A 15,939-nucleotide genomic window follows, 5' to 3' on the forward strand; every position below is an offset into this window, starting at 1 on the left:
GTTCCTCTTTAATTCAAGATATATTTAATGAGACACACCAGAATTGTGTTTGTTTCTAAAAGTACAGAGCTGAGTAGGAAGTGACCTCTGCCTTTGAGTAACTCAGTCTGATAGGCTAATTGGACAATTCATTTATTCAGTAAATATTCTTTAAGAACTTATGAACTGACAGACTTGGCTACGTTTGGGTCCTTAATAGTAATCAAAATAAGTCTGTTCCTTGTGCAGTTTACAATCCAGGGAGGGAGCAAGAAAACAAGATTATAAAAGATATAATACAATGTGAAAAGAAGAAAACAACCCATGACATCCAGGAGCTAACCTTGGCATTGCCATAGCACTCATGGGTCCAAATGAAAAATAAAAAACAAGTGGCCTTGATGTTCTCCTGTTTAGCAAACAACTTTGCAGAATATTAACATCCAACAAAGTTGGTCTGCAACCGTGATGAATCAAGACGAAGACAATACTACTCTATAATTAAGCCTGAACTCAGGCAAAACAAACATCATGCAAACTAGCAAACATCCCCTATTTTAGGTTAATATGAGTGACTGTTGCTTCTTTACCAATTACAACTTTAGCCTATTATTTCCTCCTTCTAAATAAGACTTTTCAAGATGCCAATCATAGAATTACCACGTCCTGAGGGTACCCAATCCAGGGCAAAGCCATTAAAATTTCCCCAAATCAACCTAATAATCCCAAATCTGGACAATAAATCCTTCCTAATATCCTTTTACTGAGGTACCCTATGGCTTCCATTGTTTTCTCTCTCACAGAGATGAATAATACATCCGACCTGTCCAACTAAGGTGCTGCTCATGTGTGGTCTTGGGCAAATGCAAAACTTGAAAGTGGCAACAATACCATGCCTGTTGTTCAAACCCTCTTTCTGGCCTTTCTCTTCAGGGGCATAAGAAATATGAAAGAGGTACTACTGAACTCTTAAACGAAGGGGTAAGGAATATTTTATTCATCTATTTATTCACTCATTGGCTTATATGCTAACTTGTTCCAAAAAATAATTTAAGGAGGCTGATATTATTCAGTGGATTCAGAGGTATAGAGGGGGGCAGCTCCCTGATAACTGTTATATAAAGACAACACTCTGACCTAACAGGACACCTAGAGACAATGGAACCCTAAGGTGGGATGAAAGTACCCCAATGACCCTGATGTTTAATAGGATACCCCTTCCCCAAAAGCTGAAGCTCCCTCTATCCTTTCCTCAACCATATTAATCACCTGCTGCCAGTTGATAGCTGACTCCCTGTCCTTATAAGCATTTTCTTCCCTTTACTGGACACTCTTCATTCCCATCTCCATTGTCGATTCTTATTCACTACTGGTGGAAAATTGGTTCTCAGGTTTTATAAGAAAAACCCTCATTCTTTTTTCCTGTTAGTCTTCAAAAACATAAGAAGCTCTAGAGCAATCTTCAAGTAAGTCTACGTCAAGTCACTCTCAGCCAAACATAATGATTTTCAAGTGACTGCTCTCATAAGACGCTTTTAAAAATATGTTGCGATTTTATTTTTGTTTGTCACAGTGACTGGAGTGGTACTATTGCTATTCAGTGGATAAATACTCTTCAATGCACTACACAATAAAGAAGTGACCCATCCAAAATGCCAAGAGTTGACTTCCCTGATGGTCCAGTGGTTAAGAATCCACTTGCCAATGCAGAGTACATGGGTTCAATCCCTGCTCCAGGAGGATTCCACATTCTGCAGGGCAGTGGAGCCCATGCACCACAACTACTGAACCAGTGTGCCCTAGACCCCATATTCCACAACAAGAGAAACCACTGCAAGAGAAGCCTGTGGACCGCAACCAGAGAGTAGCCACCACTTGCCACTACTGGTGAAAGCAGTCAAGACCCAGCACAGCCATCAATAAATAACTAGAATTTAAAAATTTTAAAAACATCTGCTTTAACAATGAACAAACAAAAAACCCAAAATGCCAAACCCCAAAAACCCAAAATGCCTACTGAGAAACATCTCACCCATAGAGGCAAAGTATCAATTGCATCCAACCCTGCTGCTTCTTCCCATGCCTACCCCAGGTATTGGTAATCAATGAGAGTACACTCCACTGAGTTGGACATGGTTTCAAAATCTTTCTCAACATAGCAATCAAAACATGTTGTGTCCATCAGATTTGGCATGGAAGACAAAACCCATTTGCCATTCTGGCCCTTACTTTTTTAAGACAAAGGAAGCCTCACTGTTCTTGAGATGAAGTCTCCATGTGGCACCTGGGTCCTCTTCCATTTCCTTGCCTTGATCATCTATCTGTAACAGAGAAGAAAAAACCTGAAACATATGATAAGCCCATTATCAAGGCTCTACCCCTCAAGTTTGACCTTTAAAGGTAGAACATTTTTCATTCATATAGAAATAAAAATTTGCAGAGTAGAGAGTAACAGTTGGCTTGTTAGAAGTTTACGGGAATGTCATGACCTAGAGCGTCATGACAGCTAGAAGCACAAATGATTCTGGCACCGAGAAGTTTGCAATAACTGATCACACTCCCTCCCCTTTTAATATAAAAGAAGCCTGAATTTTAATTCTGGATACACTAGCTCCACCATCTTCATGATTTCCTGGCTTTCCAAATAAAGTGGTTATTCCTTGTCCAAACACTTTATCTCTTGATTTATTGTTCTGTCATGCAGTGAGCAGTATGAGCTTGGACTTGGCAATATGACTGTTCTCCCAGGTCTTCTAAGGGCACCATCAGCGATATGAACTCTGTGGCTGGGACTCTGCACCATCCCAACAGATCTGACTGAAGCATCTACAGTTTTGCTCCTTATGCAGTGAGTGAGCTACACCCTCTAGTGGGGAAAACACATGTAGTATAATGAACTTCTTTCGAAGAATAACACCCAAAAGAAAACTCATCTCAGATACTGAATTAAAAAAAAAAAAATGGGGTGGGGGGAGGTGGGAGCAAAGTAGGGGAGGTGGGGAGGATTTCCACGGCATTTGTACTTGAAAAATCCAGAGGGATCTCTGAATTCAGGCATGGCTCAACCCAGTCTCAAAAATTGTTGCCAGGTGTTTTTTTGGGTCTCCTTTTTTCGATCCATCCATGTTTTCCTTGACATTGTCTTCATTCTCAGGCTTTGACCACTTCACCCATCCCAGAGGTAAACCCTGGCAGCTCCAGAGTTACAATTTCAGTAGAAGAGAACTTTCCTTTCTTAAGACTTCTAGTAAAAGATTTGAAGCTTATACATTAGTTGGGATAAGATTGCTGAATCAGATTTTAGGGCCACAAGTGTGCTTTAACTTTTATTGAAATAGACTAAATTACAAGGCACTGCAGGAGCCAGGGGTGAAGCAGCCCTCCTGAATGGACGAGATGAGGATGAAGAACTGTTCCCCAAAGGAACATTAAGGCACTGCTGCTGCTGCTAAGTCGCTTCAGTCATGTCTGACTTTATGCGACCCCATAGACGGCAGCCCACCAGGCTACCCCGTCCCTGGGATTCTCCAGGTAAGAACACTGGAGTGGGTTGCCATTTCCTTCTCCAATGCATGAAAGTGAAAAGTCAAAGTGAAGTCGCTCAGTCGTGTCCGACTCTTCGCGACCCCATGGACTGCAGCCCACCAGGCCCCTCCATCCATGGGATTTTCCAGGCAAGAGTACTGGAATGGGGTGCCATCGCCTTCTCCACATTAAGGCACTATTGCCAGGAAAATGAAAGAAGTAATTACTTCTGTAAAATTACTTCTGTAAAGAAGTGTACTTCTTTATACTTCTTTACAATTACATGTTGATACTACCCTTTTGGGATTCCACTTTTCCCTCCTCTGAATCTGAGGTTGTCCTCAGGCCTGCCCAAATTTCAATTCCCTGCTATTTTCCTGCCTTTACCACACTTATCTGTATCATAAGTTATGGTACTGCCAGGACCTGAAACACTTTACTATCTTAGTAGAAGGCAAGGAAATATCACCCAGAGAGCTAAACCTTCTGGAAAATACACTTTCATACCCATACAAAATCATTTGATGTGCTGGCCCACAACCATGGGCAGTCTGGTGGCCTCTCAACTTCAAAGGACCCCAGGGCACTTCTGTTCTCACGGTTACTTCTTGCTCCATATCCCTAATTTTGCAGACTTCTCGACATCAGCCCCTCATTTGACCTTTTAATATTATCCACCACTTTGGTGCAGCACTTTGGTGCTTCATTCCTCAAGCATGTTCAAGGCTACTCAAAGTAACATGTTTTCTGAAGGTTTAGGATAATAATCAAGGTTATGGTTTTTCCAGTGATCATGTATGGATGTGAGAGTTGGAGTATAAAGAAAGCTGAGCACCAAAGAATTGATGCTTTTGAACTGCGGTGTTGGAGAAGAGTCTTGAGAGTCCCTTGGACTGCGAGGAGATCCAACCAGTCCCTCCTAAAGGAGATCAGTCCTGGGTGTTCATTGGAAGGACTGACGTTGAAGCTGAAACTCCAGTACTTTGGCCACCTCATGAGAAGAGTTGACTCATTTGAAAAGACCCTGATGTTGGGAAAGGTTGAGGGCAGGAGGAGAAGGGGGCAACTGAGGATGAATTGGTTGGATGGCATCACCGACTCGATGGACATGGGTTTGGGTGAACTCCAGGAGTTGGTGATGGACAGGGAGGCCTGGCGTGCTGCGGTTCATGGGGTCACAAAGAGTCACACACAACTGAGCAACTGAACTGAACTGAGGATAATAGAGGAGGTTAATGGCTAACACAGCATAGGAAATACTATCAGGAATATTTTTGGTAAAAGTGATGAAATCTAACTGAAACTTATTTTTCTGGGCTCCAAAATCACTGCAGATGGTGACTGCAACCATGAAATTAAAAGATGCTTACTCCTTGGAAGGAAAGTTATGACCAACCTAGATACCATATTCAAAAGCAGAGACATTACCTTGCCAACAAAGGTCCGTCTAGTCAAGGCTATGGTTTTTCCTGTGGTCATGTATGGATGTGACAGTTGGACTGTGAAGAAGGCTGAGCGCCAAAGAATTGATGCTTTTGAACTGTGGTGTTGGAGAAGACTCTTGAGAGTCCCTTGGACTTCAAGGAGATCCAACCAGTCCATTCTGAAGGAGATCAGCCCTGGGATTTCTTTGGAAGGAATGATGCTAAAGCGGAAACTCCAGTACTTTGGCCACCTCATGTGAAGAGTTGACTCACTGGAAAAGACTCTGATGCTGGGAGAGATTGGGGGCAGGAGGAGAAGGGGACGACAGAGGATGAGATGGCTGGATGGCATCACTGACTCGATGGATGTGAGTCTCAGCGAACTCCAGGAGTTGGTGATGGACAGGGAGGCCTGGCGTGCTGCAATTCATGGGGTCGCAAAGAGTCGGACATGACTGAGGGACTGAACTGAACTGAGCCTAGGTCAAACAAGAAATGGGTGGGTTCATGCAATTAAGAGGACCCATGGTCTTAATTCAAGATCAGCAGTATCCCCTGACTTAAGTAACGCAAGGAGTCTTACTGTCCACCTCTGACCTCTGCTAGTCTATGGATTGCACAGAATGCTGGTTTTGTCATCTCCCATACAGATTCCATCTACATGATGATTTAATGCTGTTACCACCCTAGTCATGTGTCCTCATAGCTTGAGAGCCAAAAGGAAAAGGGTTGGGGTGGGAAGAAGGGAAATCATGGGGCTTAGCTACTCCCCATCAATATGCAACTACAATCTGCCAATATGGGGAGTTGAAATTTTTAAGTAATTATAACCACAAAAATATTAAATTTAAGCATAGAAATGAGGAATAAATCACATCTATATTGTAGTTTTGGTTAAGAAATAGTCTACAAATAATTATAATTTAAAATATAGATATTTTAAGAAAATATAACAGTAAAGAATATGATGGATGAATTGTGTGATTCCAATTTGAAATCTTTAACTATTGATTTAAATTTATAATTTTAAGAGAATAAAAATTTTATTAAGTCTGTATTATTTGGCGCTTTGAGAAGTTGTCATTTGCCACATTTATGTTTAACCGAATAGAGCTGTAACATTTGGAAAGAATTTTGTTATAACTGAAGTACTTAAAAGCAAAAATTGAGTACAATTATCCTTTCATTAATTCCTTCATCAACTAAGCTTAACTGTATACCCACCCCCCTATCTGTTTATGTTTGAGAAATTGATTCATCTGGATGTTTGCCTGACTCCCTTGACCAAACTGCAGGAAGAAATATATCCACTTATCATTGTTTGTTTCTTTGCGACTAGTCCAGTGCCTCCCCTGAGAGCAAGCACTCAGAAAATATTTGTTGAATGAATTAATGAACCATGTCAGATTCAAAATACAACCAGCGTTCAAAAACTACACCTGCTTTCTACCTGTTACTTTTGGAATGTAAGGACCATCAGTTTCCATCCCAGTATGAGGCTCATTTGGGTGGGCCCAGTCCTTCAGCACTTTTCATTTCTTTCCTTGTGACAGCTGAATGAGGTTAATTCACCTTCTACTAATCGGGGGGCAACTTGCTCATTTAGTCAAGGTCAGGAGAGTCATAGAGTATGTGAGGGGAAACTGATTCCCGTGTGTCCTATATGCAGCAAAAGGAGATTGAAATGCTAGACTGCAACCAAGGCATACTGGGCCTTGGAATTCCGATCAACAAGAAATAAATGTATGCTTTAAGGTTTAAAGTTTAAGAAAAAATGAGCCATTGACACATTCCTTGTGTGCTTTAAGAAAATTAATCAGATTGTTATTTGGAGGAAAAATTACAAGACTGCACAGGAGGAATATGGATTTTGAAGTAAGATAGCTAAAATTTCACAGTGATTCTCTTTATTTGCTAGCTGTGTGAACTTTAGCAAAATACTTAACCTCTCTGAACCTGAGTTACGTTACCTGTAAGATGGGGTAAACAACACTTACCTCACAGAATTCATAGGGATTAAACATAATGATGTATTTAAAATGACTGGTAGAGAGACACTGAGATTAAACAATGAAAAAACAAAACATTAAGAATTTGCAAGTGAGATACTAGAGCCAGGATGATGAGACAGAGAGACCTAATTAAGAAGTAGTTTGGACTCTATGGGAGAGGGAGTGGTTGGGAAGATTTGGGAGAATGGCATTGAAACATGTAAAATATCATGTATGAAACGAGAAGCCAGTCCAGGTTCGATGCACGATACTGGATGCTTGGGGCTAGTGCACTGGGACGACCCAGAGGGATGGTATGGGGAGGGAGGAGGGAGGAGGGTTCAGGATGGGGAACACATGTATACCTGTGGCAGATTCATTTTGATATTTGGCAAAACTAATACAATTATGTAAAGTTTAAAAATAAAATAAAATTAAAAAAAAAAAAAGAAGTAGTGACACAAGCTTGTGGGGGAAGGAAAAGTGAGCTGAACTGGGTGTTTGTAATTACTATTTCAAGCACAGCTGCACAGAGCCTGGACTCTGTTCTCTGTACTGCTCGGGTATCCTGACATTCCACTGGGCCAGGGGTTCCCAAACTTCACTTAAGTGTTCTTTGTAGATGTCTCCCAGATTGCTTAGGAGCAGAAACTGCTACATAGTCATCTCTGCAGCCCTAACAGTCTAACATATTCTCAGGCCCCACACAGCCTTTTAGTAAATGCTGGCTCATGGTAAATAGTTCTTGGCATTTCAAATATCTCTTTTTATAAAAAATATCTTCTTTACTCTCACATCTCTAGAGAGCTGGCTAAAAGATCAGCACTCAATGCAGTTGACAGGGAAAACACAGTAAGACTTATTACTTAAAGTAAACTTTTTGAGTTTCTGAAGTTTCTAAATCTATTCACTTTCTTGAGATGTAACCTTGAACAGTATGGTCCAAATTAAAAATGAAATAAACAGCCTTATTTATTTATGCTCACTTAGGCCTCATGTTGGGAGAAGGCAATGGCACCCCACTCCAGTTCTGTTGCCCGGAAAATCCCATGGATGGAGGAGCCTGGTAGGTTGCAGTCCACGGGGTCGCTAAGAGTCAGACATGACTGAGCGACTTCACTTTCACTTTCCACTTTCATGCATTGGAGAAGGAAATGGCAACCCACTCCAGTGTTCTTGCCTGGAGAATCCCAGGGATGGAGAAGCCTGGTAGGCTGCAGTCCATGGGGTCGCACAGAGTCAGACACGACTGAAGCGACTTAGCAGCAGTAGCAGGCCTTATGTTTATAAAAGCTACCCATGAAACTTTTTCTTTTCTCCTTTTGTGTATGTGTGTGTGTCCGCATGTGCACACGCCTAATCTACCACCTTGTGTTTGGTTTTGATAGTGCAATTCACTAAGCATACACCTACTTACAACATCCTTTCACAGTATTTCCTTATGTAACTTGGAAAATTTTAAGATGCTTTGAAAGTGAACTTCAGAAAAACCACATGCTAAGAATTCAGTCCTTGAAACTTCAAACACTGCTGAGAAAAAAGGGAAAAGAAGAGCCTCTGAACAATCAAATAGTAACAGCTAACTTTTTCATAATATTTGCTATGTGCTTATTTAACTTATATGCAGAGTACATCATGAGAAATGCTGGGCTGGAAGAAGCACAAGCTGGAATCAAGATTGCCAGGAGAAATATCAATAACCTCAGATATGCAGATGACACCACCCTTATGGCAGAAAGTGAAGAGGAACTAAAAAGCCTCTTGATGAAAGTGAAAGTGGAGAGTGAAAAAGTTGGCTTAAAGCTCAACATTCAGAAAACGAAGATCATGGCATCTGGTCCCATCACTTCATGAGAAATAGATGGGGAAACAGTGGAAACAGTGTCAGACTTTATCTTTTTGGGCTCCAAAATCACTGCAGATGGTGACTGCAGCCATGAAATTAAAAGACGCTTACTCCTTGGCAGGAAAGTTATGACCAACCTAGATAATATATTGAAAAGCAGAGACATTTCTTTGCCAACAAAGGTTCGTCTAGTCAAGGCTATGGTTTTTCCAGTGGTCATATATGGATGTGAGAGTTGGACTGTGAAGAAAGCTGAGTGCCAAAAAATTGATGCTTTTGAACTGTGGTGTTGGAGAAGACTCTTGAGAGTCCCTTGGACTGCAAGGAGATCCAACCAGTCCATTCTGAAGGAGATCGGTCCTGGGTGTTCTTTGGAAGGAATGATGCTAAAGCTGAAACTCCAGTACTTTGGCCACCTCACACAAAGAGTTGACTCATTGGAAAAGACTCTGATACTGGGAGGGATTGGGGGCAGGAGGAAAAGGGGACGACAGAGGATGAGATGGCTGGATGGCATCACCGACTCGATGCACATGAGTTTGGGTGAACTCCAGGAGTTGGTGATGGACAGGGAGGCCTGTCATGCTGCGATTCATGGGGTCACAAAGAGTTGGACATGACTGTGCGACTGAACTGAACTGAGGCACTCTTCTTAGTGGATTACGAACATTATCTCACAAAAAAAAAAAAGAAAGAAAGGCCGTTGAGAAATTGGAACCCTTGTGCACTGTTGCTGAGAATGTAAAATGGTGTAACTACTATGGAAAAATTAAAAATGGAATTTCCATATGATATAACCATCCCACTTTGGGATATATATCAAAATAATGGAAAGAAAGAAAAGACACCTGCACACTAATAATCATTGAAGAATTATTCACAATGTCTATTTACAACAGACATGTGGGAAGCAATCCAAATGTCAGTTGATGGATGAATGAACAAGCAAAATATGATATATGCATACAATGTAATATAACTCAGTCTTAAAAAGGAAAAAAAATCTGACACATGCTGCAGCATAGCTGAACCTTGAAAATATTATGCTAAGTGGAAAAAAACAAACAAAAAGGACATACTGTATGAGCCTACTTACATGGGTACAGAGAGAGAGTAGAATGGTGGTTGCCAGGGGCTGGGCTGCAGCAGGTGGGAATTGTTTAGGACATATGGAAGGGAAGATGAAAAAAATCTGGTGGTGGATGGTGATGTAGTCACATAACAATGTAAATAGTCAACAGCCAATGAATTAATGCCACTGTACACTCAAAATTGGTTAAAAATACTAAATTTTTTTACATATATTTTGGTGGTGGTGATCTAGTTCCTGAGTCGTGTCTGACTCTGGGGACCCCATGGACTGAATGGAGCCCACCAGGTTCCTCTGTCCATAGGATTTCCCAGGCAAGAATATTAGAGTGGGTTGCCATTTACTTCCCTAAGGGATCTTCCAGATCCAGGGGTGGAACCTGTGACTCCCGCATTGGCTGGTGCATTCTTTACCACTCAGTCACCAGGGAAGCCATGTATATTTTACAATTAAAAATAAATCATGTAAGGAATCACTAAGGTACACCCTCAAGACTGTACTGGTGGGGCTACTAGCCTTCCTTTTTGAAGCCTGTGCTAATAAAATCTACATCTCTCTCCCCCACCAAAAAACAGTTAAAGATGGACCCTCAATCTTTTGCTACTCATTAAATTAAGAGGTGGAATCTTACCCTTCTCATTTTGAATCTGGGTGGCTTCCTTGACCAACAGAATGTGACAGAAATGACTTCTGGGACTCCCAAGGCTGAATCATTTGAAGTCCTGTCCTTGAGTTTCCTCCTGTACTGCTTGGAACAGCTCACTTTCTACTCTATTTCTGAGTGCTCGCTATCATAACCCAGCGCTCTGCTGTGAGAAATCCAAACCAGAAGGATAAAGCACGTGTAGGTACTCTGACAGATAGTTTAAGCTGAGGCCCTAGAGGGCTTGCAGACTAAATTGTCCATGATGCAACTTTCATTTGAATTTGCAGTGAAAAGTCTCAGCCGACATTTAACATCAAATGCATGTAACCCCAATTTACAACTGCCCAACTGAACCCAGTCAACTCCCAGAATCCTAACAAATTATGGTTAGCCACTAAATTCTGCGGTGGTTTTGTATGTACTTACCATAACGACATCCCTTTTTTCCTAACAAACCCGAAGCTTAGAGTTGACATCTCAATGTCACAGAATGAGTACTCACTCTGTGGTTGCTTGAACCCACAGATGTAGACTGCAGTAGGGAAGGCCTACTGTAAACTTATACTCAAATTTTTGACCCCTAACCCCAGAGTTGATCAAGGGTCACCCATATTTAGGGGCAAGGCATTTGGAAGGTAAAAAAATTTGGTTTCAGTCTAGCTGTGTGACACTGCGCAGTTATCTCTGCAGACATACAATGGTTCGTGTCATTTCGGTTAAAGACTGTTGCGGTCATGGAGCCATCAGTCACTGCAGCTGTGCCTGAAGGTGCATCCTACTGAGATTCAGTTCGGAGAAAAACAGGATTATAGACCCTAGAAACCTAAGGTACATATCAAGAGAATGACTTCATAAAGCCCAGATTCACATATTACCTCATACATAAAAAAGAGCTAAATTCATTTATTTGACATTTTGTTTCTTTAACGAGAAGTAATATTTTCACGTTCAACTACCTGCTTTTTTTCTTTTTCAAACTCGCCTACACATCTGCATGCCTTACCTCTTCACAACAGTCACTCGCAGACATCTGAGAGGCCATCTCCACAGCTTAAGTCCTCAGCCAGTGCGCTGAATAAAAAGTAATTCCCTAATTCTAGGCTGTGGGGTTTTTTTTTTTTTTTTTTTGGTTTGTTTTCTTTTTTTTCAGTCCACACCCTCTCTGAAGGTAGTTTTTGTAAGGAAAAAAACGGGTCAAATTAACTCCTACCAATACGTCACGGTCGTGGCGAGTGTTTAATTAGACAATGATGAGGAAATCCTTTGGAAACTATAAAATACTGTAAAGTACGTACATACACAATGTCCCAAATGTAGAGAAAAGCAGACTTAACATTGACGTTTTTACCCCACCTCACCCTCGCCAAAAAAAGTTTTTCTGTTTTTCAGGTAAGTAAGTTTTGGGAAAAAGTCTCTACCGGAATTTAGCTACTTTGCAACCGAAAAACGCGAAACCCTGAAAAGTGCACCAAAGCCACCTAGAAGCAAACCGCAGAACCTGGACTATTTATCCGGCGGCAGACGCTACACACTTCGGGCGTGGTAACGCTGTCACGTGAATGAAGGACTTGCCGAGAGTTTACCCAAAAGCCACGCTTAACATGGCTGCCAGGCCTGGACGCCCGAGCCTCACACCCAACATGGGCACAGGGAATGGGCCAAGCCCCGGATGCCAACATTCCGGAAGTGCCCGAGGGGCGGCGGAAGCGGAAGTGTCCCGGCGGTGGGGTCCGCGGGAAGTGTTTGTCGCGTTTCTCCCTCCCCCTTCACCAGTACAACAAACGGAGGGCTGGCATAGGTGAGGCGGCGGCCGGGTGGGCATGGGGCGGGCGGCGAACTACAGAGCCCGGGGTGCATACAGCGGGTGGAGGCGGCTGGATCGGGCTCTAGGGCCCTCGACCGGTTGGGCTCTCGGTCTCCGGCCCTTTTCGGGCCTAGAGCTCCTCGAAAAGCCGGGATTGGGTTTGTAGTAGATTGGGTTTGTAGTGGTTGGTCTTCGAGGCCCTGGTGGCGGCGTTTGCCACCTTGCCTGAACTTTGCCCAAGATCCCGGCATATAGCACTCTCTATGAATCTCGATTTCCTGAACAAAATGGGAGTTTTGGCCTGGCTACCTTCTGGGACCCCGTCGTACTCTGGGCGTCACAAATTCCACGATTTTAATGTTAAGTCAGTGTTTTAACCTGTGAATTAAAGCCAGTAGTCAGTTTACTGAGGGGATTATCCGAGCAGGAGGCGGTGAATACATCTGTGAGAGGCGGCCAACCGGGGGATAGGGAGCCCGGAGTTCTAGTGTTACCTCGTCCACCGACTCACTCTGACCTTGCCCATTTCCATTACCCTCTCTGTGGCACGGCTTACATATCTGTAAAATGAGGGTGTTGGGTGCGTTTGATGCCCCTCCGAACTCAAAAGTCAGAATCTCAACTCTCTTTTAAGGAGACTTTCCTTAGAAACACGCCTGAAAGCATCTCTTTTTTGCATTTTTGGGTAACCAGGAGATGATTTATCAGAGGTGTCTACCATATTTGTTTCCAGACACCAAGCCAACCAAGGGCACCTGGGCAGTTAGGAAGCTTGCTGTGTTTCCTGTGCTCTGAAAAGCTCTGTCCTGAAGACTGTTTTTTGAACCTATATCAGCAGTGTAAAACACGCAAATGTGAAAAACAGACCTTTGTCTTAAAACTGCTCTTAAATTGCTGATTTACTTACTTTGGGCAAATACCTTCCTTTCTCTCGACTGGAGATTTCTCATCAGACAAATGAATTAGTTAGATTAGGTCACAGGTTCTTAATCCCCTTTCTCATACTCTGCAGGCTGAGCGGTAAAGAACGCTCCTGCCAATGCAGGAAACGCAGGTTGGATCCCTTGGTCAGAAATATCCCTAGGAGAAGGAAATGGCAACCCACTGCAGTATTCTTTCTTGCCTGGGAAATCCCGTGGACAGAGGAGCATTGCAGGCTACAGTCCATGGGGTCACAAAGAGTCCGGCAGGACTTAGTGACTAAACAACAAAACAACAACTGCACAAATGAATAAAATAATAACTATAGATCCATGGTTTTCTGGGGGAGGGGAAAGGTGAGATATGGAGGGTACATATTATGTAGCTATATAGATAGAAAAATCTGTGTTTCTAATTTTTAAATCTCATTTTTGACAATTACTGGTCTAGGTTGTTATCACCAGGGCTCTTTCTCTTTAAAATTTGTCATGCTGTGATTCGTATGTCCTCTTTGCGTAAACTTTTGTGTGTGTTTGTTTAAATGACTGTGTCCCTGGAGGTATACTCTTTAGTTAAAAAAAAGATACTAAGATATAGAAAAGAAGAAAAAGGAAAAGCCAGATTATAGTAAAGTGACATAGTGAAATAAAACTGGACTTGAGTTAAAGATACAGACAGCACCGGTACTGGTACCTTGTTACAGCACTGATACTTTCTGGCAAGCCAGCTTATCTCTCTGGTTCTCACTTTCCTTATTTGGAAAATGAAAGATTCGACTGGATGATTCCTAGATATTTTCAGCACTGTAATTCTGTTTTTCTTATTTGTTTGTTTTTTATCTGAGCAGCGTGGTGGATGTGGTGCAGCATTTCTTTAGGCAGGAGAGGCTGTCCTAGGTGGTAGACGGAAGATCTGTAAGGAATGGTGTCAGATTAAGTGACATACAATATTACTTTGATATGAGCAAACTGAAGCAAAACAACAACTAAAGAAAGGTGTTAGAAACCTAAGGGGCAGAGGAGCCCTTGACGGTGGAGCTTCATGGGAGGAAAGGCTTTGCCGTCTATGGGGTCACATAGAGTCGGACACAACTGAAGCGACTTAGCAGCAGCAGCAGCACCTAGTAGGCAATAAAAAAATAATCAAGTGAGGGGATGGTTGGATGGATGGACAGATTGATAATAGCAAGTTTTAAAAAAGGAGTTTCTCCAAAAAATTGTTATTAATTAGATACAGAATGGGAAATTGATTCAGTATTGTGAAAGTCTGAAAAAGCAGAGGTCCCTAAGTTTTCTAATTAATTGTAAGATAAGTCAGTTTATCTCTTCCTTATAAAGTACGTTAGTAAGAGACAAACATGTACCTTGGAGGGTCCAGTGTGACCTGAGGAAGAGAGTAATTAGAATAAGAGAGATGGAAGAGGATGTTGACAAGATGGAACAGGTATAAGAAGATTTCTAAATTGGACATTTAGGGAGTAAAGGAGTGGATTTATGTAGGACTTTTTATAGGTATCAATGATAGAATTGTGTACAATAAGTGTTAAAACTTCTCTAATGGGAATAGAGAATAAAAAGGGAAATGATTTTTGCAAGCAAGGAAATGTTGGTGCTCCTCAGCAAGTGGTAGAAATAGCCTTGAGGGTTAAGGTTTAAAAGAGAGGGATAAATTTGGGAGCAACCAGAGTGAATTAAATTAGTAGAGGATAGGTAGTCTAGTTTGGGATAGAGGGAAACTTGAACTGGCAGGTTGCAAGGAACGAAGCAGCCTAAGAAACTGTGTTAATGAAAAGGACCTTCCTTCCCTTGTCGAGTTTCTCAAATTCAAAGAATACTCAGAAACAACTCAGACTTATCGTTAGTTAGAATGTACTTGGATCACTAGAACAAAAACGACGCTTCCTTTGGCTAAAGTCTGCTACACAGCTTTTACAGGATGACTGTAGAGACCCAGGGCTTCTGTAGGCTATTGTGTAGGAATCAAATTAGATGGACCACAGGCTCTAATTTGTGAAGGAAGGTGTGGTCAGCAGTTTCATCACAGCATCAAGAAGTGCGTCTCCAAGCACTGGGGCATAGTTCTGGAATGCGGCAGGCAGCTGAGGTGCAGAGGACTGCCTTGATGACAGGTTATACAGTGTAGGCTGAAAAATCTGAATCCCAGCATAAACTCTGACGCTTAATATATGCCCTTGGAAAGTGACTTATACCCGCTAGTTCTGTTTGTCCATCTAAAAATTGAGGAACCAAGTTTGGATAGCATCCTGTTAAAGAGCTTGCGTGTCGCTGTGAAGCCCCTGAAAGTATATGAGTCTCAAAGTGTTTTGTTTTTTTCTTTGGGGGATGTACAACTGTTGTCATAGTCCTGAATGGGTTTATGATGCACAAAAAATTAAGAACTGTGTGACTAATCTCTGAGGGACCCTTCACCTTTTAACTTTCCTTGAAAATGAGTTTTGTCATTCGGAATGACATTTCTTAGAGGTTTAGAGTCTTAGCCTCCAGAACTTGTGTGTGTGTGCTCAGTTGTGACTGACTCTTCCACCTAGGGGCTGCATGCGACCCCATGGACTGCAGCCTGCCAGACTCCTCTGTCCATGGGATTTTCCAGGCAAGAATACAAGAGCGGGTTGCTATTTCCTACTCCGGGGATCTTCCCGGCCCACAGATCAAACCCGCATCTCTTGTGTCTCCTGCATTAGCAGGTAGATTCT

At 42.2% G+C, this 15,939-nt stretch overlaps 1 protein-coding gene across 13 annotated transcripts in view; it reads left to right on the plus strand.

Moving 5' to 3' along the window:
* Positions 1-12,209: 12,209 nt before the first annotated feature.
* Positions 12,210-15,939, plus strand: part of FBXO38 (F-box protein 38) — a 65,102-nt gene continuing 61,372 nt past the window's right edge. For all 13 annotated transcript variants that reach the window (XM_024994353.2, XM_005209599.5, XM_059888258.1 and 10 more), the window contains exon 1: positions 12,210-12,299. The gene's annotated coding sequence lies outside the window, so the exon portion shown is untranslated. The remainder of the gene's footprint in view (positions 12,300-15,939) is intronic.

This window comes from Bos taurus, chromosome 7 (genome assembly GCF_002263795.3).
Source record: "Bos taurus isolate L1 Dominette 01449 registration number 42190680 breed Hereford chromosome 7, ARS-UCD2.0, whole genome shotgun sequence".
NCBI lineage: Eukaryota > Metazoa > Chordata > Mammalia > Artiodactyla > Bovidae > Bos > Bos taurus.